Below are 23,501 nucleotides of genomic sequence, written 5' to 3' on the forward strand. Positions count from 1 at the left end.
TCCTGGACCCATAGTTTCCTCGATACAAACATTTAAAACAATAACGGATGATAAGCCAGGTTCTTTGATCAGTATGTATTTTATATCATGATAAGAGTAATACTATTGAAGAAAATGACTTTGTTTGTATATCTCTAATCATTTTGGCACAATAAACCAATATTTTCCTCATAATCCGTTCAGATATGCAAGCCAACAGGCATGTGATCTCTTATCAGGGTTGGAGTTTGAACGACCACGGCTAATTTTCTTATTAGAAGCAGTAGTTTAAATATAAGTGAGATATCTTTCTCTTATCTCTTATGACGCTGCATCTTTGGTATTCTGACTCTAAAAGATTGCAACTCACATAATCTGAATTGCACGTTACCTGACTTGAAACAGGTGCGGCAGCATGTCTCTCCTTAAACGTAAGTGTGGACCGTTGAATACTCGTCTTGGCTGCATCGTTATTGGATACGTTTCGGGGGTAAGTGCAATTATTTAAACAGGTATCAGCTAATTAAAGAAACATGGGGAAGCTTAATGGATAGCTGACTTAAAGAAAGTGTTTTCTTATTTTTGAAAGGAGAAACAAGCCTCCCTTGAGATGTGCAGTATGATTGTCTTAGTGTTTATTTTATCCCATGACTGGTAAGTTGCCTGAGAAGAACTATTCCGAATTTCACTTCTTAAACATCTAACTTTAAATTTTCTGACAAACAAATTAATTAAATATAAAGAAAAATCAAAAGCAATGACAACAGTGAAAAGAAGGTACAACAAGAAAGTTAAATGGGGAGATTAAAACTTTTCGAAATTAAGAGTTCTCAAAACTTTGATAAGTACTGCGTCATGTGCATCTAGTAAGAGTATTCCTGCGAGTATCGACAGCTTCTGCATTTTTTAACACCTCTCACTTCGATTTCGCGCGCGTGTGTGTGTGTGTGTGTGTGTGTGTGTGTGTGTGTGTGTGTGTGTGTGTGTGTGTGTGTGTGTGTGTGTGTGTGTGTGTGTGCGCATATTACTGAAAAGTAATATTCTTAAAAGTGAAATTGTGTATTTAGATCAACTATCTGATCCAAATGAGCACATGTCAGTGTGTGTACATTTTCTTTATTTGTCACTCAGTTTGATTGTGAGAAGAAACCGAGTGATCTGAGACACAGAGATACTATGAGATTAATTCATTGAGGTAGAAAACAATTGGTAGGATAGAAGCTGGCCAATCACAAGCTGAAGTACTAATGAACCTTTTGTGGAGGCAGTTCCCAGAAATATAAGTTGTTCCAAAGAGTTGTTATGAATAACCAAGAGGTTCAAAACGTCAGCAGTTAACCGATATCTAGCTCTAACTTTCAGAAGACATAGGAGATGAAAGCACAGCAACTCTCCTCCGAGTTGCCGCTCAGGCTAAAACCTCTGTTGGAATATTACCCTCGGGACTATAGGTTGAGGAGGAAGGAAGAGAGAGAGAGAGAGAGAGAGAGAGAGAGAGAGAGAGAGAGAGAGAGAGAGAGAGAGAGAGAGAGAGAGAGAGAGAGAGAGAGAGAGTTTGTATTCAGAGAGAGAGAGAGAGAGACCCGAAGGCAACATCACAAAAAGAGTAGTTTCACGCATTTTGCAAAGATAAGAATCAAGATACATACAGAGCTACACATGTTCAATAAAGGAACTGTGAAGAATTCTCGATTTCTGTTAGAAAGTTGGAGGTATTATGATCTCTTCCTCCTTTATAGCAGACGTGAGCTCCATTAATGGAAATGGCCGTCTTGCCCTAATTCTGCATTCCAGTTCATCCCAAAGATATTCAGTTTTATTAAAGTCAGAACTCTGACTTCGTTGCTGGCTATTACAATTTCACGATGTTATTCTCTTCAAATAACGCATTCACAACTGACGTAGAAAATTGTCGTGTTGGAAGGTTGGACCGCTTTCATAAAATTTCGAAAATACAGAATTGTCCAGAACATCCATATAATTGCTTCTATTAGAATGAGCAGCAGCCCGTAAAGGCAGTTGCTCGGGATTTCAGGAAATGCTGGGGGTCATGAAACAAGTAAATACATGGGCTGTGTTGGACTAACTAAGAGTAAAAATAGGTGCATGTATATTTGCATGTACACCAATGCTAGGATTTTTTTTTTTTTTTTTTTGGAGCATTAGCAACTAACGCCATATTGCTATTGCTCCGGGATATGCGGTGGTTATTCCCTGACCTTTCCGCATCCTCCGTATTTGGTAGTGAGGGGTTCGAAACCCGGTCTAATCAAGAAGCATGTGCTACGCACTGCTGCTCCTTCCCGCCTGGCTACGGAGGCGCCTGCCAATACTAGAAGTCTGGTAAATAAATTTGATGAATTTGAAGTGCTGGTCAAGACATCAAAAGCGGATATTGTTGGGATGTCAGAGACGTGGTGTCACACAGATATAAGCAGTGCAGAATTGGAATTTGGGAAGCACAATGTGTACAGAAAGGAAAGGAAGGGTTATGTTGTTTGTTAAGAAATACATAAAATCTAAGAAAGTGCATCCAATTAATATGGGTGGACAGTGCAATGTTGAGTCAGTTTGATGTGACATAAACACCGGGAAACAAAAATGAGGGTAGCAGTTTGTTATAGGCCTAACAACTCTGATGAACACAACAGACAATTATACAGAGAAATAGAGTATGCCAATAAATCAGAGTGTCTTATAATGGGGGATTTTAACTTCCCAAATATAGATTGGGACTTGTTGTTTGGTCACTCGCACAGCATTTGTGGATTTATTGGATGATTGTTTCCTACAGCAACATGTTCGGGAGGCAACAAGAGGGAGTAACATTCTTGATGTTACCAGCAGTGATTATTCATGCATTAAGATTTTAGATAAAGAACAGTGATCACAGTGTACTCATGTGGTATTTATTTAAAGATGTAACTACCACCGGGGGTAAAGGAAGCGTTTTTGCTTTCGTAAAGTCTACTACAGTGGTTACAGAGATTTTTAGGTTCTGTACAGTGGGACTAACTTATGATGTTATCAACAGAAAATTCTAAATGGAAAGCATTCAAGGAAGTAATTTTGGAAGATACTAGGCTTTTTGTTCCAAATAAGAAATACTGCTCTAGGTTTAGTCCCAAATGGATGTCAAATGAACTAATGAGACATGTGGCAGAGAATAAAAATGCATGGGATACATATAAATTAACAGGTGACACAGAAGCCTGTGATAGATATAAACTGGTCTGTGACCAAGTCACAAAGGAGGTTAGGCAGGTCACGAGAAATCTTTGGCAAAGAAAAACATCAAAGACTTCTTTACTTATATAAACTTAAAAAAGGAAGGGGATGAATCAGATTGGTCCACTTGGTATCAATCGTTTGAGTGTCGATTATCACTCTCAGATAGCTGCCGAACTAAATGAGTATTTTGAATCTACATTCACAAATGAGGAGTTATTCAAGGAAGAGAGGGCCAGATGTTTATCAAACTCTAATAGGGAGTTAAATGATTTTGTAATAACTGAGAGGAAAGTGGAGGAGAAACTGTTGAAGTTAAACATAAGAAAGGCACCTGGGGTAGACAAGATCTATCCAGTTATATTAAAGGAGTGGGCAAATAGAGTAAGCAAACCATTAGCCATAATTATAAGAGCATCCTTGGACTCGGGGGAAGTCCCCACGGACTGGAGATGTGCAAATGTATCTCTAATTCACAAAGTGGGATCAAAGAGTGATAAGCGTAATTAAAGAACTGTGAGTTTGACTTCTGTTCCAGGGAAAATTATGGCGTCACTGGTTAAAGAAGCATTGCAGGATCATCTAGACAAGACAGCAGTAATAATTCAGACACAGTATGGGTTTGTCGAGGGGAAGTCTTGTCTAACCAATTTGAATGGATACCATGATGTGGTCACAAAGAAACTGGATGCAAAAAATAATTTTGTTATCATATACTTGGATTTCAGGAAAGCTTTTGATACTGTTGCACATGAAAGACTACTGTACAATTTGGAGCAGTATGGTATTAAGGGCAAGTTGCTACAAGGGATAAAAGGATAGTTGAGTGGGAGAAGACAGAGAGTGGTAATCAATGTATACTACTCTACGTGGACTAATGTTATTAGTGGTGTCCCTCAGGGTTCGGTGTTGGGCCCATTGTTGTTTTCTATATTGATCAATGATATTGATGAAGGTATATCAAGCTAAATATCAAAGTTTGCAGAGACTTTTGCAGATGCATACTGTATTGTACAGTATGCATCTGCAAAAGGATCTGGAAAAGTTGGGCAGATGGGCTGAGAAGTGGCAACTGAAGTTTAACATATAAATGCAGAGTAATGCATGTGGACAGCAGTAACCCCAGAGAAATGTACCAACTGGGTATTGTTACACTCAGGGTAGTGGAGAATGAAAGCGACCTGAGGGTAATTGTGCACTCAGATATGAAGTTTTCTGACAGTGCAGACAGGCTACCAGACTAGGTCATGGGATCTTGTCAACGATATACAGTAATTTGCAAGCGAGGATAACGAGGTGATTATCCCCTTGTATCAGGCCACACCTTGTTTACTACGTACATGTCAGGAAGCTTCATTTTAGGAAGGATGTAGCGTTGCCAGAACGAGTACAGAGAAGGGCAACAAAACTGGTGAAGGGAACAAAGAGGTGCTCTTATGAAGAAAGGCTTAAGTTCTGCAAATTGCAGCTTCTGAGACTAGACACCTGCGAGGCGATCTGATTGAGGTGTATAAGGCCTTGAATGGATTGAGCAGGCTTAATGCTGAGGGGATTCTTCCTCTTGCTTAGATTACAAACCTGAGGGGGGCATGGATTCAAACTGAGGAAAGAGTTGTAGGGCAGATGTGCGGAAGTTTGCCTTTAGCCAGCGGGTAGTTGATTGCTGGAACAAACTTCCATCTGTTGTTCTGAAAGTTGATAGCTTAAATAAATTCAAGCCAGAACTAGACAAACATTTGAAATAAACGGATCAAGTGAAATGGAAAGTTTTTTTTTTTTTTTTTGTCCGATTCTGTAAGGTTGCTTTCTTGCATCATGTGCCTCCACTAATGCTAATAAGGTGCTACTTTCTTCTTTTCATGCACAGTAACCATTGGACCTTGTCCGTACTATGAGAAATACCCCAGATTATAACTCTCATCCGTTACGACAACTTAAAGACTCAAGTAGAAGTGTTCATTAGGAATCCTCCCTACCCAAACACGTTTGTCAGTCTAGGAAAGTGTGTAGCGTGACTGGTTGCTCCTCAAGACCAGTTTTCATCAATCCACAGTCCAGGCGGTTCGATATGCCTTTCACCACTCCAGTGGATGGCGTGATTTTAATTCTTTTATCAAGAGGCCGCAGCTCTCCACGTGATGCTCAAACAGTTACAGGTTTGCCCGTGGTCGCTCGCAGCTCCAAACTCAGAATGTCTAGGGTCTTCTCGCAAGTGTGGTAACTGACTTATAAGAGCCAACATGTCTTCAGACATGTTGGCATCTTTCTACTGGTCCTGCCCAAAGCAGCTAAGATTAAGAAAAAGCTAATATTTAATTTAATGATAAGTTAGTCTGAGTGGTTACTAAGAAGGCAATAATTACCAAAAGAACACGAAATAAATAATAAGGTATGGGTAGAGGGGAAATTTTCCTAATCCTCGAGTACTATAATAGCTTGGAAGGTGTAAATCGCCATAACCAATAAGCCAAAGGTGTATGGGGTGAGCAATAAATCTATACAGACAGGTACTCAGGATCGTTACTCCTCCCCTTTAGGATGAATCTGAAAGGAAGAGAGAGATAAAATCAAAGAGAGAGAGAGAGATAGGATTAAAGGCTGAGTTAGAGAAACGGAAAAACTATTAAAAAAAAGTATGAAAATATTTCACGAACAAAACCTAACTCAGTTCAAATGAGAATAAGGAAACTCTTGAAACCTGCAAATGATAAATCCATAGGATGCTAGATCATTTTTATATTTCTGGCCTTTCATTTATCAGTTCAAGTGAAGAGTACTGAATAATTTCTAGTATCAGAATAAAAGCAAACATTAATATTTAATAAATTTAAATTTGTCTTTAACATTTGAAAAAAAAAATGGATTCGCGGTTATGAGAGAGCGGCATCTACTCTGTTACCATTACATTAAAAATTATGTCGCAAATTTAACTGTAGCTCTATTGTTGGTTGTCACTGCGAAAAATTCCATTGAAGGATTCTTTCCATTAAGCGGTTTTGTTGGTTGTTTTTTTTTCTGACTGCTTTTCAGTTGTGACTTGTTTGCATCGATCCAATTTTGCTTTGTCTTTCTTTGGAAAGTAGGGATGTGTTACGTCCATCTCATCAGTCGCATGAAGTTCTAATATGCCATCATCTGAATCATTGTGCTGGTCAATATCCATTCTGGTTGAATTTGGTGTTTTCAGTACCATGGTTTCTGTCATTTCTGTCTCTTTTGGTTTTGCTGTTGGGGATACATTGGCTGGAATCGTAATTGGGGTATTACAAGCTTGTTCAGTTTTTGTTTCGAAGGACACTGTTTGGGGACAGAGATCATGCCCAATTAGCGATAGACATATTTGGAGAAACTGTAATATCTGCTTGTATACCTATTGACTATTGTTTAGCAGCCGTTGCATATGTACGTTTTGGATCTGTTTTCGGTATTTGCCTTCTCGCCTCTGAATATGTCACTTTATTCTCAACTTTATATTTCCTGAATTTTTTTCTTTGCTTTCACAGTTCGCATATTTTGGAATCTGGGTGATCTACCCTTACAGTTAAGGCAAACAGAAGTGGTAGCAGTGCATTCAGTTTGATTGTGCACCTTGGATCTACAATTTGGACATATTGCCTCACTTCGACATGCAGTTTGGGAGTGTCCGTATTTTTGGCAGTTTTAGCACCTGATTGGGTTCGGGATGTAAGGACGGACACGACAATGGAGATGACCTGCTTTAACAGATGATGGTAGGATTGGAGAGCTGAAAGTGAGAATTATGCTCCTAGTGGGAACAATAACACCATCTTTCCCAGTCATAATTCTCCTTGCTTGGATGACTCTTTGTTCACGTAGCTCTTGAACTATCTTCTACTCTGATGCAGTTAATAAGTCCCATTCTGCGATTACTCCCTTCGAGGAGTTTAGGGTGGCATGGAAAGTAACTTTTATTGGTTGTGCGCCTAAAGTAGTCATTTTTAATAACTTTTCAGAATGCTGGGATTTCATGGTCTCTACCAGAAGATCCCCACACTGGAGTCGCCTTACTGTTTTTGGTTAACCTGCAGCAGACTCTCGATGAGTTTTTGCACAAGGGGACAGTTTACTCGGCTTCTCTGATAGAGAGCGCAGTATGAGGAATGCTGGTGTTTCCTGTTGAGTGGTTGTTTTCAACCTCTTGGGTTGAGAATAGTCAAACATTTTCTTTCATTTCCACCTTTAGAGCTAGATGGCTCTAAAGGGGAAATGAACTGTTTTCCATCTTTGCTCCTTTGAGTCCTGGGAGAGTTGATTTCTTCTATCAGGTTACCGGCCCTTCCACGGGAAGGCAGGAGCAGTGCCGCTAGAGTGACCAAGCGGTGTAAAAGTTAGTAAGTTAGTTTAATGGAAAAAAGAAAGGTGGTTTTCCTTTCTGTAACTTAGTTACAATTCGTAATACTAAGTTTACGATTAATTAATGGGAACGTAAGAAAACTTTTTAAAAATGAATAAAACTGTAGCTTTGAGAAAAAACGCTCTATAAATCAGTCAGGGAATCGCTTGGTAACCGGGGTCTAAAAGTTCCTCGCGTCATGACGGCATTCGAACCGAACTTTCTCCGCCCCATGTTAGGAGGTGTTATTGTACCCATGGTGCTATTCGCGAGGCCCGTTTAGGGTAAGCAGTTAAGTGACCTGAAAAAAACATTAAATTTTCAACAAAATCATTAAAAACATTTATACTTGTCTCGTCGCTTATGAAAGACATCGGTTATTGTCGTGACCAGTGACGGACGTCATTTTCAACTCTGCATCGCTAGGAAAACATTTGGTTTCCTGGCGATGGTTTTGGAATTGGTTTCAGAGCTGTAAGAGAGAATTAATGTTCTCCTATGGTACAGCTGTATACGGCCTTCAGTTGTCATGCAACATCAGTACTCTATGTGCCAATAATCGTTATTCAGTGAATGGGTCTGCATTCATTAAGACAATGATGATAACAAAAAAAAGTTCACATAACGTATTCTGTAAAGGAAATTATATGTATACTGTACTTTCTTCTACGATTTCGTGTATTTTTTTGCGAGACATAGATAGTTTGATTGAAGACTGCATGAAAAAGAAAATCTAGTTTCATTTGGTGATATTAACCTCCAAGTCGCTCTAACGAAAAAAAAAAAAAAAAATTCACAAAACATGTATTCGGCATAGGAAATTATATGCACATTATGCTTTCACTTTCGTGCTTTTTCTCGCGTTCGGAAGCGTATGTAATTAAAACTAATCGTCAATTGGCTGAACTTGCTTGTTTTGTATTGGTTGTCAATATATAGAGATTCAATGTGGCTATTTTCTTTTCTTTTTCTCATTTTGTACTGGCTGGAGTTCGTTTTCAGTTCAATAACAAAAACAGTTTGCTAATAGTATATGTGGAGTGTGTCTCTTACAGTCTGATGGTACTTTTAATACTATCTAAGTTTTATATATATATATATACACTGATGTCACTTTTTATTTTATTTGTCCGTTCTCGAATGACAGAAATAATCAGAAGTCACAGTAACGTGTACGAATCTCTGAAAAGTGTAATTTTTATTTTTGTATTACCAAGCTAAGTACAGTACATTTCTTATCACAGTAGACCTACACACTTTCTGAGTAACATTATTTCCTAAAAAAGTTTTGAATCGAAAATAAAAAAGTGACATTTTTCCATAATATTCACAGAGATCACTACTCTCTTCAGAGTAAACGGTGAAAGTGGTTTTTTTTTGCATCTAAATAAGTAATGACACATTTTTCACTTGTATTTATTTACTAAAGCAATAATAATGACAAAAAATTTTAACTAAATATTGTACAAAACACATTGTCCGGATATATTATTTTGTTATATGGCATTTATATGGATTAAATAATATATAATAATGCAGTATCGCTGAGAAAAAACGGATAAAATAAAACAGGTTTGAAGTAAAAATTTCTCTTTAATAAAACTGAGAACTAGTTAAAATGAAATAAAATAAAATCAGTAAATCACAAGAGCTTTCAGACGGAGGACGTCCTTCTTCAGTTGTAAACATTATTACAAAAGTAGAGAATGTCGTGTGCTCAGCTATGGTGATCATGCGAGGTGAAAACCGCGTGATACAGGAGAAGACAAACAATTAGCAGTTGAAAGTAGAGGCTTGCGGTTGTAGCTGTAACGCTTGGCTATGCTGCGTGCGCCAACGTTTGTGATTTTGGAGGATGGTTGCCTCGGTGACGGGATGGATGCGACCTCCTCTGTTCCAGTTAAAGGAATCGCTACAACACGAGATGTGGAGCGATTCCAACCAGACACGACAACGGCAGTGGCGGGATCGGTCGATAATCTCGTGTCGAAGCGTGGGTCGATGTCGTGCTTCGTAGACCAGAAGTGCTCAGCGATCACTGAGTGTTCGACGTCTGCGGAACAAATTGCTTTCTCGTGCTCAAAGACTCGATTTTTGAGTTTTCTGCCAGTTATATCAATGTAATCACGGCAGGAAATGCGGTACACCAAGCCACTCCGTAGGTGAGGGAGATCGGTGTCTTCACCCTCGAAATGAAGTTTATTTATAAAGACTCAAATGCCTTGTGAAATTTATTATTATTATTCAGTTTATTAAGCTTGATTTCACCCCCTATACAGCTGGTTGGTTAGAAGGGTATACATAGAATTATAAGTGAAAAATACATAACTTAAAAGGACAATACAGTGGCGGACAAAAAAATGCATCACTTGTGAATTTTGCAAATAATGTGTTTTGCGCTGCATTGTGGATTGTAGAAATGTTCGAAATGCATTTGTTAGATGGGATGTATATCTCTATGAATGAAATCCAATAAAAAGACTCCACCTGATATACCTAATTGCCATAAATATCTTCCCAAAGGGGAAAATGCGTAATTAATGGAAATATGAGAAATCATGCAAATGGAAATCATGATAACCAAACATACATTTTATTGCATTTACGTGTACAAACTGAAATGACAAGTTAACGTAATGGTATTATGTATAAATCAGCAAAATAATTCCTCAATATTTTGTTGTTCCTCCTCGAGCTGCAATTACAGCCTTGCAACTATCTGGCATAGAGTAAATCAACTTCTGGATATACCGTTCCCCAATTTCGTGGTACCACAACCTTACAGTGCTCTCCTGCAGCTGAATTTTACTTGTTGGCTTCTTCTGAGCAATTTTAGACGGCATTAGGTACCAGCAATTTTCAATAGGGTTCAACTCTGCACCGTTGCCGGGCCAGTCCAACGCTGTAATGCCAGAATTTCTGAGGTATAACTGCACCTTAAAGGAGAAAAACGAGGGAACACATTGATGTAAGTATGCTTTAAGCCTTGTGAGACAAGAAGACTCATCTTGTGAGACTCATCATTAAATCTAAATAGTATAAAACTTACCAATTTTGCTGTGTGGCAAGGTGCTGAGTCCTGTTGAAAAATGCAATTTTGGACGTGTGTGGTGATCCCTAATAACGGGTTTCAGGCACTCCTCCCTCCAAGATAGCAGTGTAGGTTTCTGCATTCACCGTACCGTTAATAAACTTAATTCTTCCCACCCCTTTGCTTGTTATGCAACCCCAGACCATCTGACCTGCGGGGAACTGGACAGGCGGTGTAATGCAGTCAGGATGGTATGCCTCCGATTTTCGTCTTCTGACATATCGCTTCCCATCCGAGCCATGCAGGTTGAATTTCGATTCCTGAGAAAAGATGACGGTGTCCCATTGCTCTTTTTTCCATGAAACATGAATTTTAGCCCCAAGAAAGTCACTTCTTCCTCGTTTGAGGGCTCGACAAAGACTTCTTCTTGGGCCGATAGGCATGCAGACCACATTCCGAAAGCCGTCTTTGGATAGCGTGCATAGTATTAGGGTCAGGTACCACCTGTGGTTTCCCACATCTGCGCCATATGTTCGCTGTGAAGGAATACAGTACTACTGTAAATGCCAGAAAAGTGTTGTGTGTTGTATATGACATATTGCGTTAGGTTCTGTTGTGTGTCCTGGCATTTGGCCGCAGGGCCCCTAGTGGGACTCCACGTTGCCCGCACACACCACTAAGAGGTAGCCAATCTGCCCATTATTCTCTGGCTTGTCTCCGCCAGGGTCGCCAGAGCTTCCTGGACGGAGACAAAAAAAAAAAAAAAAAAAAAAAAAAAGGTAGAGTCGGGGAAGTACAGAGTGTACGCAAGAAAGGAGGGTATAGCTAGAAATATGGAGGATGTAGGCGAAGGTATCCTCCAGGTTATCAATGGAGCAATAAGCGCCATCAATGGAGCAATAAGCGCCATCAGTTGAAAGGGGAACCCAGGAAGAACGATAAATAAGACAGCAAGAGAGCCGTGTACAAGTTGCCACTGAGGAATGAGGTGGTCCATACGCCAGTTGATCCTATCCAGGTTAAGATCGGTTTTGCCAGTTAGGTTAGGATCAGATGTTTGGGTTGTTCCTATTTTGTGTTGGCAATAGGGTGCTCCGTCTTGTTTGTTATTGGGTTTTTAGGAGCATTAGCAACTAAGGCCATATTGCTCCGGGATATGCGGTGGTCATTCCCTGACCTTTCCGCATTCTCCGTATTTGGTGGTGACGGGCTCGAACCCCGGTCTAATCAAGAAGCGTGTGCTATGCACTGCTGCTCCTTCCCACCTGGCTACGGAGGCGCCGCCTCCGTCTTGTGAAGAGGGCTTGTGCAAACTTGGTAAACTCATAGTAGTAGTTTTCTTCTGTGATGAATAAGTGTTCATTTTCTTGAGGGTTATCTTGTATACGAGTAAACAGGATGCTGCGGAGGTCCTCATAGTGTTGACAGGTATATACTAGATGGTTCCAGTCTTCTATTTCACCACATGCACAGTAGGAGTTGTCAATGATTCCCATGGATGTTAATTTATGGTTTATTGATCCATGTCCAGTAATGAGGTATAAAGACCAGGAGAAAACCAAGTTGGAGATTTAGGAAATACGGCATTCACATACGGTATAAATTTCTTGGTGATTGGGCCCTTGTCGGTAGCAGTCCATCTGTCCTGCCAGTTCTGAAGTAGTAGGATGGCAATTTTTTTCTTTTCCTGCCTGATTTCATTCAGGTTATTAATGGAGTGTCCAAGGATAGTTGCTGGTATACCCCTGGATAGACAGTAGTGGAGGCCCCTTCGAATAACCTCCAGATCAAGCGGAAGGACGCCCGCAAGAACCTGAAGGGCTGGGTTGCTAACTGTGCAGCATGCCCTTGTAATAGTAAGAAGGATGGTGCGCTGGATGGTTCCCAGTTTACGTTTGTTGTTGTAAAGAGTTGCCCTGCGAAACCAGACCCCTGATCCATACGTTATGAAGGGAAGGAAGATTGATTTGTACAGAATCTTAAGGGTGCGTCGGTTCAATCCCCAGTCGCGACGACTCACCCGTGCGATGAAAGCAGTGTAGTTTCTCACTTTCGCGTGGAGGTGTGCAAGATGCGGAGAGAAAGTGAGCTTAGGGTCAAATACTATTCCCAGTAGTTTTAACGTAGAAACTAGCTTGACGGTTTGGCCTTGAAGTTTGATAGCGGGTTTCTAGTAGGCTGCAGTGATCCCTTCAGGAGAATGGATTGTGTCTTTTGGGGTGAGAGTCTTAGTTTGTGTAGGGCTGCCCAGTTCTGAAGGATTTGAAGTGCTTGGTTTCCTCTGGCTTCCAGAGAAGCTCTGCTGGCCGTCTTTGGATAGTTCGTGTACTTGTTTCAACACCAGAGGCCATCCCAAAGTCCAGTTTTAGATCAGGAGCACTAGCATGCGATTACGAAGGCATAGCCGTTTAAAACATCGATATTAGGAAGGCATAGTCATCTCTTACGACCTGATCTGCACAGATAGCCCTTCCTGGGATAGAGCAACAGCTACACTTTTTTTTCTTGGTTTAAACTGAACATATGGGGCCATGTTTACACCTGCGCAAAACAGGATACTAATGAGCGTGTATTTATAGAAACGGCAATAACCTTGTAATTATTGTCTGATACAACAGAAGCGTTATCTGACTCAATACCTTTGGTTTGTGACAAAAGAAATGACTGTAATCAAATCTTATACGGTTCACTACAAATGTTACTTTTTTTTTAAGGTGATGCAGTTTTTTTTGTCAGCCACTGTAGATAACATTTGAAAATTCTCTTGCCTGGAGTTGGTAAAGCATATACATATTTACAAGAGGGAGAAAACTTACAACTTACATTTGAACATATATACAGAGAAAATTAAGTTTACAATATTAATTGAGAAAAATTTATTGGGACATTTGTCGAAAATCGCTATGGACATTTTCTAATTGCAGTTTTTAAAAACCTAATCAAGTTTCACTTACAACAGTTTTCATATGCTGTCTTCGAGCGATAGCTGAAAAAAAAAAAAAAAAAAAAAAAAAATATATATATATATAATAAGATTCTTTATTAACATAAACTCTATACATTAATGATTCCTTACACAGAAAGCCAGAGGAATCTTACAATACGTTGTTTATACAAGTGAACAAACAGAGATACAGAGTTAAGCTGCATTGAGAGTTTACATAAAATTACGAATTACAATAATAATGTAATAGCCATTAAAACGAAAAAGGGAAAAAGGACTACACGTTGAGCAGAACACGAAATGACATCTTCCAGCTAGGACCGGCACTTACACAATTGTCCTTTATAAACAGAAAGATAGGTCAAGATGCCATCGCGATATGCCGTGTCGATAGACCAATTAGGAAATGTCTCTTGAAAAATTGTGTAACCTCTGGAGCATTAAGAACATGGGAGGGGGGGGGGGGTACTGCGGAAATGTCTGCCTGGCAAACGCCAACCAACAGTGTTCCAGGTGTTGATGATCATGTTTAAATGAGCACAGATGAAGGAATGCCTTTATTTTTAGCACATGGGCTTTGTGGACTGTAGGCGTGTATTGCAGGTTGGAGCAGAGTGCAGAGTTAGATGTCGTGTACATCTGGTGTGACCACAAATTGGCCCACTTCAGCACCCAGAATTCGAGACCCCATAGTTTCCTGAGATAGTGCGGCAGACCAAAGTTTCACGGTAGAGGAGAGCACACTATTGAAGTAAGTTTCGAGGTATTTCCTGATTATTTGTTTATTGTGAGTTTTGCACAGATCTATTTTCATTCCTCAGAAGGCTCTCAAGGCTTTGGAATGCTGAGCTTGGATTTGTTGTTTATAGGTAAGGTTCGCATCAACGATTACTCCTCGGAATTTGACACTGTTTGTGGGAGTCAGAACATATCCTGTCAATTCCGGACGTGTATATATATATATATATATATATATATATATATATATATATACACGCTCACTTTAAAAGTCTGGAAACAAAAATAGTGTAATTTCCTCAATATTCACAGAGATGTCTATTCTCTTGAGAGTATACGGTAAATGAGTATTGGAGGTGTCTGTAATTAAAACTACAGTCTGCGGAATCTGCCTGGTTTATTGGATGTCAGTATATAGTAGATAGATTGATACTGTAATTAAAACTAATCGACACAACGTTGGCTGAACTTACTTGTTTTTTATTGATTGTCACTATAGAGATAGTTTCTCTGGTCATCTGAGTTTCTTTTTTTTTTTTACTTCTATTTATTAAAATATTGATAATCAGGTGATATTGATCGAGAAACTTGGACGAAACTCGGTCCAGTAGTTCAGAAGCAGGTCTTTGCAGTAAGAACATTTATAAGAATGAGAAAGACTCATATGTCTTGTTAAGTCGTGAAAATAAATAAATAAATCTCAGCAGACTCACATTGATAAAGTTGCTTTTCTTCTTCCAACTTTTCTTTTGCAAAGCACTGCTTCATTTTGTTTTGTTTACCCTTCTTCAGTAACACTTCTTGTTCGTCCATCTGAAAACAGCAAAAAAAAAAAAAAGTTTTTTTTTTGTTTTTTTTTGCTTAGTTTATAAGTGGTCTCGCTCATTTCACAAAGGCTATGACTTTTACAAAAATGAACTTTTGAAAGTTTTTTGAAAAACTTTTGAAATAAAAAAAAAAATTGTCATGGGACGGGTGTAAATGAAACGAAACCACTGAACACAGACCTTTTTTCTTTTGCGCAACTGACCAGTTAATCATGACCGTAATTATTGGTGGTACAAGCGAAAATAGTGGAACATAATATCCTCGCAGCCTTCTATTTTCGCCAGTAGATAAACATTTTAAAAGAAAACGCTAGGCCATCGGGCGATCAACTAGTTTGTAACTCTCATCCAGTCAAACAAAAACATCAATTTAAAATACATGGTCAACATCTGGACCCTTTTCAAGATAGCCAGCGTCTCCATCATAATCTCTCAGCGGTAAATAAAAAAAAGAAAAGAAAAAAAAAAAAAAAAAACAGGTAAGGTTAAACCGCAGCGGTTAATCACATGTGGCACTCAATCAGCAAGTAGCTGCGCGCATATAGATGAGCAAGTGGTGTTACCGGTTACCATTATATCACTTTGCGAATTACACGACTTTTTTTTAAAATTTATTTTTAGGTACAGAATCCTAATCAAAATTTAATAATTTTTATTTGCGAATCTCAGCCCAGTCGTACCAACTCAAGCATTTCATTTGAAAATATTGTTCATTTTAACAAATATTTTATGAAAAAAATTTTGTTAAAATTAAAATTGTTATTTGAAATGCTTCAGTTGGTAAGACTGGGCAGAGATTCGCATGTAAAAATTATAAAATATTTAATTATAAAAATTATAAAATTTTTATAATTAAAATAAAAAAAAACAATTTTAAGTAATAAAAATTGTTTTTAAGTAATAAATTCTTTTAATAAACAATTTTATTAAATAAAATTGTAATAAACAATTTTAAGTAATAAAAATTGTTTGTTTCTTAATTTATATTTCTGATGCGTCTTCAGTTGAAGTTTGGTGCAGCAGAGGATATCAATTAGTTTCAGATCTTTTCCATCTATTCCCAAGTCATGAAAAATTCAACTTCAAATTCTATTATAAATATTTTTTATATTTTTATTTTCCTATAAAATATTTCTTATTTATCTTTTATACAATTGCTTCCTTTGTATATTTATTTTTATGTTCCTTTGAATTATTTATTTTCAAGTTTTTTTGTTCTAATTTGGTTTCTCTATACTTCTTACTTTTCCAGATGCCTTTTTTGTCTTTGTGCATTCTTTTCTGATCTTCCAATCTAAGCTCCTATATTCCACTGGTCTCTTTGTGTTTCTTTCTGTCTTACAATAATGATAGGCTATCATCTGTGGTCTAGTTATGCTTTCTTATTGCATTCACTTAAAAAAACACAAAACAACTTTGTTGTTGTAGTATCTTTTCAAGAATTCTCTAAAATCCAGCCCACCAAAGGAATTCAGTCAGTGTTTTTGGTCTTCTATTACGCTGTGTTTTATAATATTTTTTTTCCCTTTAATTCATTCAGTGGGTCCAATTTTTTCGTTTATTTCTTTATTAAATTTGCTTATTGAGATCGTTCTCTTACTGTATATCTATCAATCTTTTGCATAATATATTGCTTACTTAAAATCTTTGTTTTCGGTCTTAGTTTGACTTTAATTCCCCTGGTTTGCAATCTGAATTAATGTCTGCTCCTGGCAAGGTCTTCACCTATATTGTGCTGTTTCTGAAAAACAATTATTAAAAAATGTAGTCAGTTTGGCTTCTTACGGCATCTCCTGGACTTTTCCCTGAATATAGCCTTATTTAAGGCTGTTGAAAAAATGTGTTCATTACATAGAACTGCTTGTATTCACAAAGTTGGCCTTCATGTGTTGTTTCTTGTACTTAGTAAAACAATTTCGTACAATTTAAGCTTCTTCTATGGCTCGTACTTTTTTCCCCTTTTCCAGAAAAGACACCGAAAATGATTCAGCTTCTCTAGCTAAAAATAAAAATAAAAATATACAATTCGCAAAGTGATGGGATAGTAGCGTTCGGTAACACTACACTTGTTTTGCTCATCTGTACCCGTACAGCTGCTTGCTGACTGAATGCCACATGAAATTAACACACTACTGTTTAACCTTACCTGTTTTTTTTTTGTTTTTTTTTTTTTACTTACTGTCGATAATAATCATGAGTAACTGGTATATACAGTGTATATAAAGATAGTCTTTCTTAAATGGGCAAGAAGGACGAGTATAAACTAAGCAAAAAAAATATTAACTCTTTTTTACTGCTTTCAGATGGGCAAACAAGAAGTGTTACTGAAGAAGGGTGAACAAAACAAAATGGAGCAGTGCTCTGCAAAGGAACAATCAGAAGAAGTAAAACAATGTGAGTGTGGAGATTTATTTATTTATTTTCACGACTTAACAAGACATATGAGTCTTTCTCATTCTTATAAATGCACTTACTGCAAAGACCTGCTTCCGAACTACTGGACCGAGTTTCGCCCAAGTTTCTTGATCAATATCACCTGATTATCAATGTTTTAATAAATAGAAGTAAAAAAAAAAGCGCAATAAAGAACAAGTAAGTTCAGCCAACTGTGTATCGATTAGTTTTAATTACAGTATCAACTATCTACTATATATATATACTGACATCCAATAAACCAGGCAGATTCTGTCGACTGTAGTTTTAATTAAAGACACCTCCAATACTGATTTACCGTACACTCTCAAGAGAATAGACATCTCTGTGAATATTGAGGAAAATTAACATAAAAATTAGACATAAATAATAGACATAAAAATTAGACATATATATATATATATATATATATATATATATATATATATATATATGTCTAATTTTTATGTCTATTATTTATGTCTAATTTTTATGTTAATTTTCGCTCTACAGTTTTGCCATACTACTGGCTTATGTTTTATTTTATTTAATTTAAAATATATTTCGGCTTCATATGGAGGAATTGCGAGTCGCTGCCTCTAATGAAAGCTTAATTATTTATTTATCTATTTTATTATAATTTAACTTTTGTCAATAATTAATGGTAGTATATATTTCGGCTTCATATGGAGGAATTGCATATCGCTGCCTCTAATGAATGCTTAATTATCTATTTATTTAATTTATTATAATTTAACTTTTGTCAATATTTAACATAATTCAATGGTAGTATGGGTTGATATGCAATTTAGCAGCGCCTGTGCCGCCATCTATTTTCCTTTCTTCTATATAAGCTGATTCAGCTTACAGTATGTCAGTGGTGTGACTCTGCTTTAGAGTGTTGTCTGTTCTATAATTTATTTTCGCTGCATAAGGACCACCGCCGTGCAAATCCTCTGCATTGGAGGATCGATCGGAGGAGGAAGGGTGATTTGGTACTTCGATCTTTTCACCATTACGACGATTTGTATAGCGATTGAAATGCAGCGATTCCATGACCATTATTAGTCTCGTGGTCCTCTGTCGATATGGGGCATAATGATCAGTCTATTTTATTTTATTTTATTTTATTCTGATTTTGTTATCTTTTAGTAGTTCCTTCAACCCCCCCCCCCTTTTTGGTGATATTTCACGTCTTTTGGAACTGGCCTCTCGGGGGGGGGGGTACCGCTAAATTAACATGTAATTGGCATTATTCTAAATTTTATATACGTCATTTTAATTGGATTTAAAGTTCGAAATTATATAGGGGTTTCTGGGCTATTATTTATGTCTAATTTTTATCCTTCTTTTCCGTTCGTTCGTTTATTTGGTTATTTTTATGTTAATTTTCGCTCTACAGCTTTACCATACTACTGGCTTACGTTTTATTTTATTTCATTTAAAATATATTTCGGCTTCATATGGAGGAATTGCGAGTCGCTGCCTCTAATGAAAGCTTAATTATTTATTTATCTATTTTATTATAATTTAACTTTTGTCAATAATTAATGATAATATATATATATTATGTGAGGTAAAAGTTAGGCAAAAGTAATAAAAATAAATAAATATGGCTATGTAGCTATCATTAGAGGCAGCAAATGCACATCCTCCACATGATGCCTAATTATATCTGATAATTAAAATAAATATGATATTTAAAATAAAAACATCAGCCAGTAGTACGGCAATAATACAGAGCGAAACGAAACGCAAAATAATATAAAATAAACAAACAGGGAAGGGAAAGTAGAGATAATAGGACCAAAAGGTAGTCAATAATCCCCTGTATAATTTAGTCAATTAAGTCATTAAACCCAATTAATAAAAAATGTAAATTTAAAATAATGCCAATTATAAATAATTTAGCGGTACCCCCCTCGACGGTACCAGTTCCAAAAGACGTGAAATATCACCAAAAAAGGTTAAAGAAACTACCAAAAACTAAAATATCAAAATAATAGATCAAAATGATAGACTGACCATCATGCCCCATATCGACAGAGGACCACGAGGCCAATAATGGTCATGGAAAGGAGACACACTATCTACAACACTGGACCAACGAAATAAACTAAAATAGACTGACCATTATGGCCCATCTCGACGGAGGACCACAAGGCCAATAATGGTCAGGGAATCACTGCATTTCGAACATTAGACGAACCGATACACTGATCGATCCGCGATCCAAGTAAAACTTGATTAGTTTTTTTTTTTTTAAAAAAACTGTTTCATAAGGCATATGAGTCTTTACCATTCTTAAAAATGCCCATATTACAAAATATATCCGAACAATGTGTTTTGTACAATATTTAGTTAATTTTTTTCCTGATTATCATTGCGTTAGTAAATAAATACGAGTGAAAAATTTGTCATTACTCATTTAGATGCAAAAAAAATATTTTGAAGAGAATAGTGATCTCTGTGAATATTATGGAAAAATGTAACTTTTTTATTTTAGATTCCAAACTTTTTAAGAAAAAATGTAACTGAGGAAGTGTGTAGGTTTACTGTGATAAGAAATGTACTGTACTTAGCTTCGTAATACAAAAAGAAAAATTACACTTTTCAGATATTCATACACGTTAGGGTGACTTCTGATTATTCTGTCATTCGAGAACCAACAAAAAAAAAAATAAATAAATAAAAAGTGACACCAATGTGCATATAACTTAGAAAGCGTTCAAAGTACCTTCAGACAGTAAGAGAAACACTCCATACATGCTATTAGCAAACTGCTTTTGTTGTTGAACTGAAAACGAACTCCAGCCAGTACAAAATGAGAAAAAAAAAAAAGAAAAGAAAACAGCCACATTGAATCTCTATATATATACAACAGATGACATTGTGGTCATAAGCCACGATCCCAAAGAATTAGAGGAAAATCTTAATCAGTTATGCACAGTTAGTAAGGATTTTAGACTAAAGATGAATATGGCTAAAACAAAAATAATGATGAACAAGTATGCCACGGAAAGGGAAATAATGATTGAAGGAGCAGTAATTGAAAAGGTGGAGTCATATACTTATCTGGGACAAGTTATTAGCTGTAATAATGATAAATGGCTGGAAGTCAAGAGAAGAATAAATTTTGGATGGATAGCATTCAGGAAATATAGTCACATACTGAAGAGCAATATCCCAGTTTGTCTGAAACGTAAAATAATGAATCAATGTATACTCCCCACCATGACTTATGGAAGTGAAACTTGGGCACTCACCAAAAGGATGGAAGAGAAGCTGAGAACTACACAGCGAAGAATGGAACGAATCATATTGGGAATCAGACTGTTAGATAAGAAGAGAAACACATGGATTAGGCAGCAAACTCAAGTAAAGGACATTCTTATCAAAACTAAAGAACTAAAATGGTCTTGGGCAGGACACATAGCTCGAAGACATGATGACAGATGGACCAAGAAAATAACAGAATGGTACCCAAGAGGAGCTAGAAGAAAACCTGGAAGACAAAGGCGGAGATGGATAGATGAAATTCATGAGTTTTCGAGTAGTAAATGGATGGCCAGTGCTCAAAACAGAAGGAACTGGAAAGTTGCTGGAGAGGCCTTCATCCTGCAGTGGATTGAAAATGGCTGATGATGATGATGATATTGACAACAAATACAAAACAAGCAAGTTCAGCTAACTGACGATTAGTGTTAATTCCATATGCCTCCGAACGCTAGAAAAGTAGAAGCATAATATGCATATAATTTCCTATACCGAATATATAATATCCTTGCTTATACTCCAGGTTAGTGGAGTCACAATAAATCAATCAATACAAATATAAAGCGTTTTTAGCAGTCACGGACTCGATCTATGCTTCTCAAACCAAACACAAAATCGTAGAAGAAAGTATTCTTATCATTTCCAATACAGAATACATACTTTGTGAACTTTTTTTGATCATTGCCTTAACAAATACCGACCTCAACACTTAATAATATTTGATGACATCAGAAATAATGAAAAACGTTTCATATTCATTTCAGATTCTGCGAGCTGCTCAACCAGCGCAAAAAAAAAGACTGCATTTTTACTTAAGTCAATAAAAACAGAAAGATAATCGACGTCAATGAAAGAACGATAGTTGTACCCCATTTTAACACATGCACTTGCTTCAGAGACGAAGCCATAATATCTGTCTGAGGGTGTCAGCAGAAATCGTCTATAATCAGTTGCCTAAAACCCGACAACAACTAACCACCAACCAACCAACCTTTCAAACCAGTCCGAATACTTACCACAATCAGACAGTATTCATTCACTGTCTAACTTAAACTAACAGAACCAACGTTTTCTCTTCCTTGTTTATCCCTCTTATGCATTTCTGTTTTCTGGAGCAACCTTCCTTCACATGTATTTTCCAAATTGCAATCTACAGAAATTCAAGTCTAAGTCAACAAGTGTCTTCTCGGCCTTCAAACGGTTCTATATGTTCTAATACCTTTTATATGCGGGATTTTCATAATAATAATAACTTCCTGCTGATAGCACAACTTTCAGCTTTTGTTGGAGAGTGAATCAGTATGCTTCCGTTGCATTGATTCATTTTTGAATTAGAGTTGAAAGTGAACTCACGATTCATTGCACTTGACAATTCTGCTGGTTTTCTAAAGAGGTAGTGGTTTAAAGGCATGACAGTCTATCGTTACTTCTTAATTGCCATGTATTTTGTTTCCTTTCATGCGAAAAATAGTAAATGTTTGAAGTTGTAAACTAAACACTTTATATTTGCTTCACTTAAAGAATAAGAATTTGTTATGACTTTGTATACCTTAATAATAAAATATCTTATTATTTCCTTAACTGAATTATTTTCTTTTCTAGGTACTAAGCTGTGTACTTTCTGTAGGTGCTGTTCTTCGGTTGATGATTGGTTTACCATCCGTTATGATGAATGACGAACTACGTGGGCAGTTTCCATGTAAGTGTTTGCAGATTAATTATTCATAAACTGTATCAACTATTCGTCAATGAATGCCTGAAACCATCTAGCAGTCATGTTTCTCGATTGGCCTTCCTCAGGTCCTGACCAAGTTAACTATTTCACAACTTGTGTTCACTTTTGTACACCAATTGTTTGCAGTGCAAATTCCCTGAGACTTTTCCATCACCTCATCCACATTAACATCAGTAAAAATGTACGGTGTATATGCACTTAGTGATCACTGAATGATGACTGCCTACTCAAAACAGTGTTTGACCATCGTTCGCGAGGAAAAGAGCCACTATTCGCCTAGGCATTGACTCCACTAGATATCTGAAGAGACATCTATAGGGATCTGCAGCCTTCAAGACTTTCCACAGTGTCGGAATAGGTAACAGCTGTGCCTGTGTGTGTCATTTCCCCTTCAAAAACATCCCACAGGTTTTCAATTGGATTGAGGTCAGGCGAATTTTAAGGCTAATTAAAGTGAGTGATATCTTAACCGTGTTCCCCGAATAATTTGTGCACAGTGCGTTCCCGATGACACGGCCCATTATCGTCTTGGAAGATATCGTTTATGTCCGATAAAAAATGCAAAATGGCAGGGTGCACAAGGTCTAGGTCTCTTAACAGCTGCAGGTAGACCTCATCAGTGAAATGTTGGTCCACACTAGAGGTTCTAGTTCTTGCCAGCAAAATATGCCCCATATTAAGCAACCACTTCCACCTGACTGGATATTGGTCATCATGCGCGATGGAGTCATCCGTCCAGCACACTCATTTTTGTCCTTCATTGTCCAACCAGCGTATTATTGGCACCACAACATTTGTCGTCAATGATGATCAACAGTGAGAAGAGGGTATCTGTTCAGTTGTCTGCTGTGATGTTGTTCTTGCATTCTCCATATTGTGTTACGATGTCAACCGTCGCACAGTGACTTATCATTGAGCTCTTACAACGTGCTGCACCGTTGCTTAATCATTTGTAGTTCTGTCAATTGGAGGTGGTT

The 23,501-nt window shown here is 37.3% G+C and overlaps 1 long non-coding RNA gene across 1 annotated transcript; it reads left to right on the forward strand.

Moving 5' to 3' along the window:
• The first annotated feature begins 370 nt into the window (after positions 1-370).
• LOC150083173 (uncharacterized) lies at positions 371-22,486 on the forward strand. Its single transcript, XR_016547214.1, has 3 exons — positions 371-469; positions 17,405-17,495; positions 22,392-22,486. It is a non-coding gene; the product is annotated as an uncharacterized LOC150083173 (long non-coding RNA).
• The last annotated feature ends 1,015 nt before the right edge of the window (positions 22,487-23,501 follow it).

Source organism: Mastigoproctus giganteus, chromosome 7 (genome assembly GCF_048544385.1).
Source record: "Mastigoproctus giganteus isolate SK-2022 chromosome 7, ASM4854438v1, whole genome shotgun sequence".
NCBI classification, from domain to species: Eukaryota; Metazoa; Arthropoda; class Arachnida; order Uropygi; family Thelyphonidae; genus Mastigoproctus; species Mastigoproctus giganteus.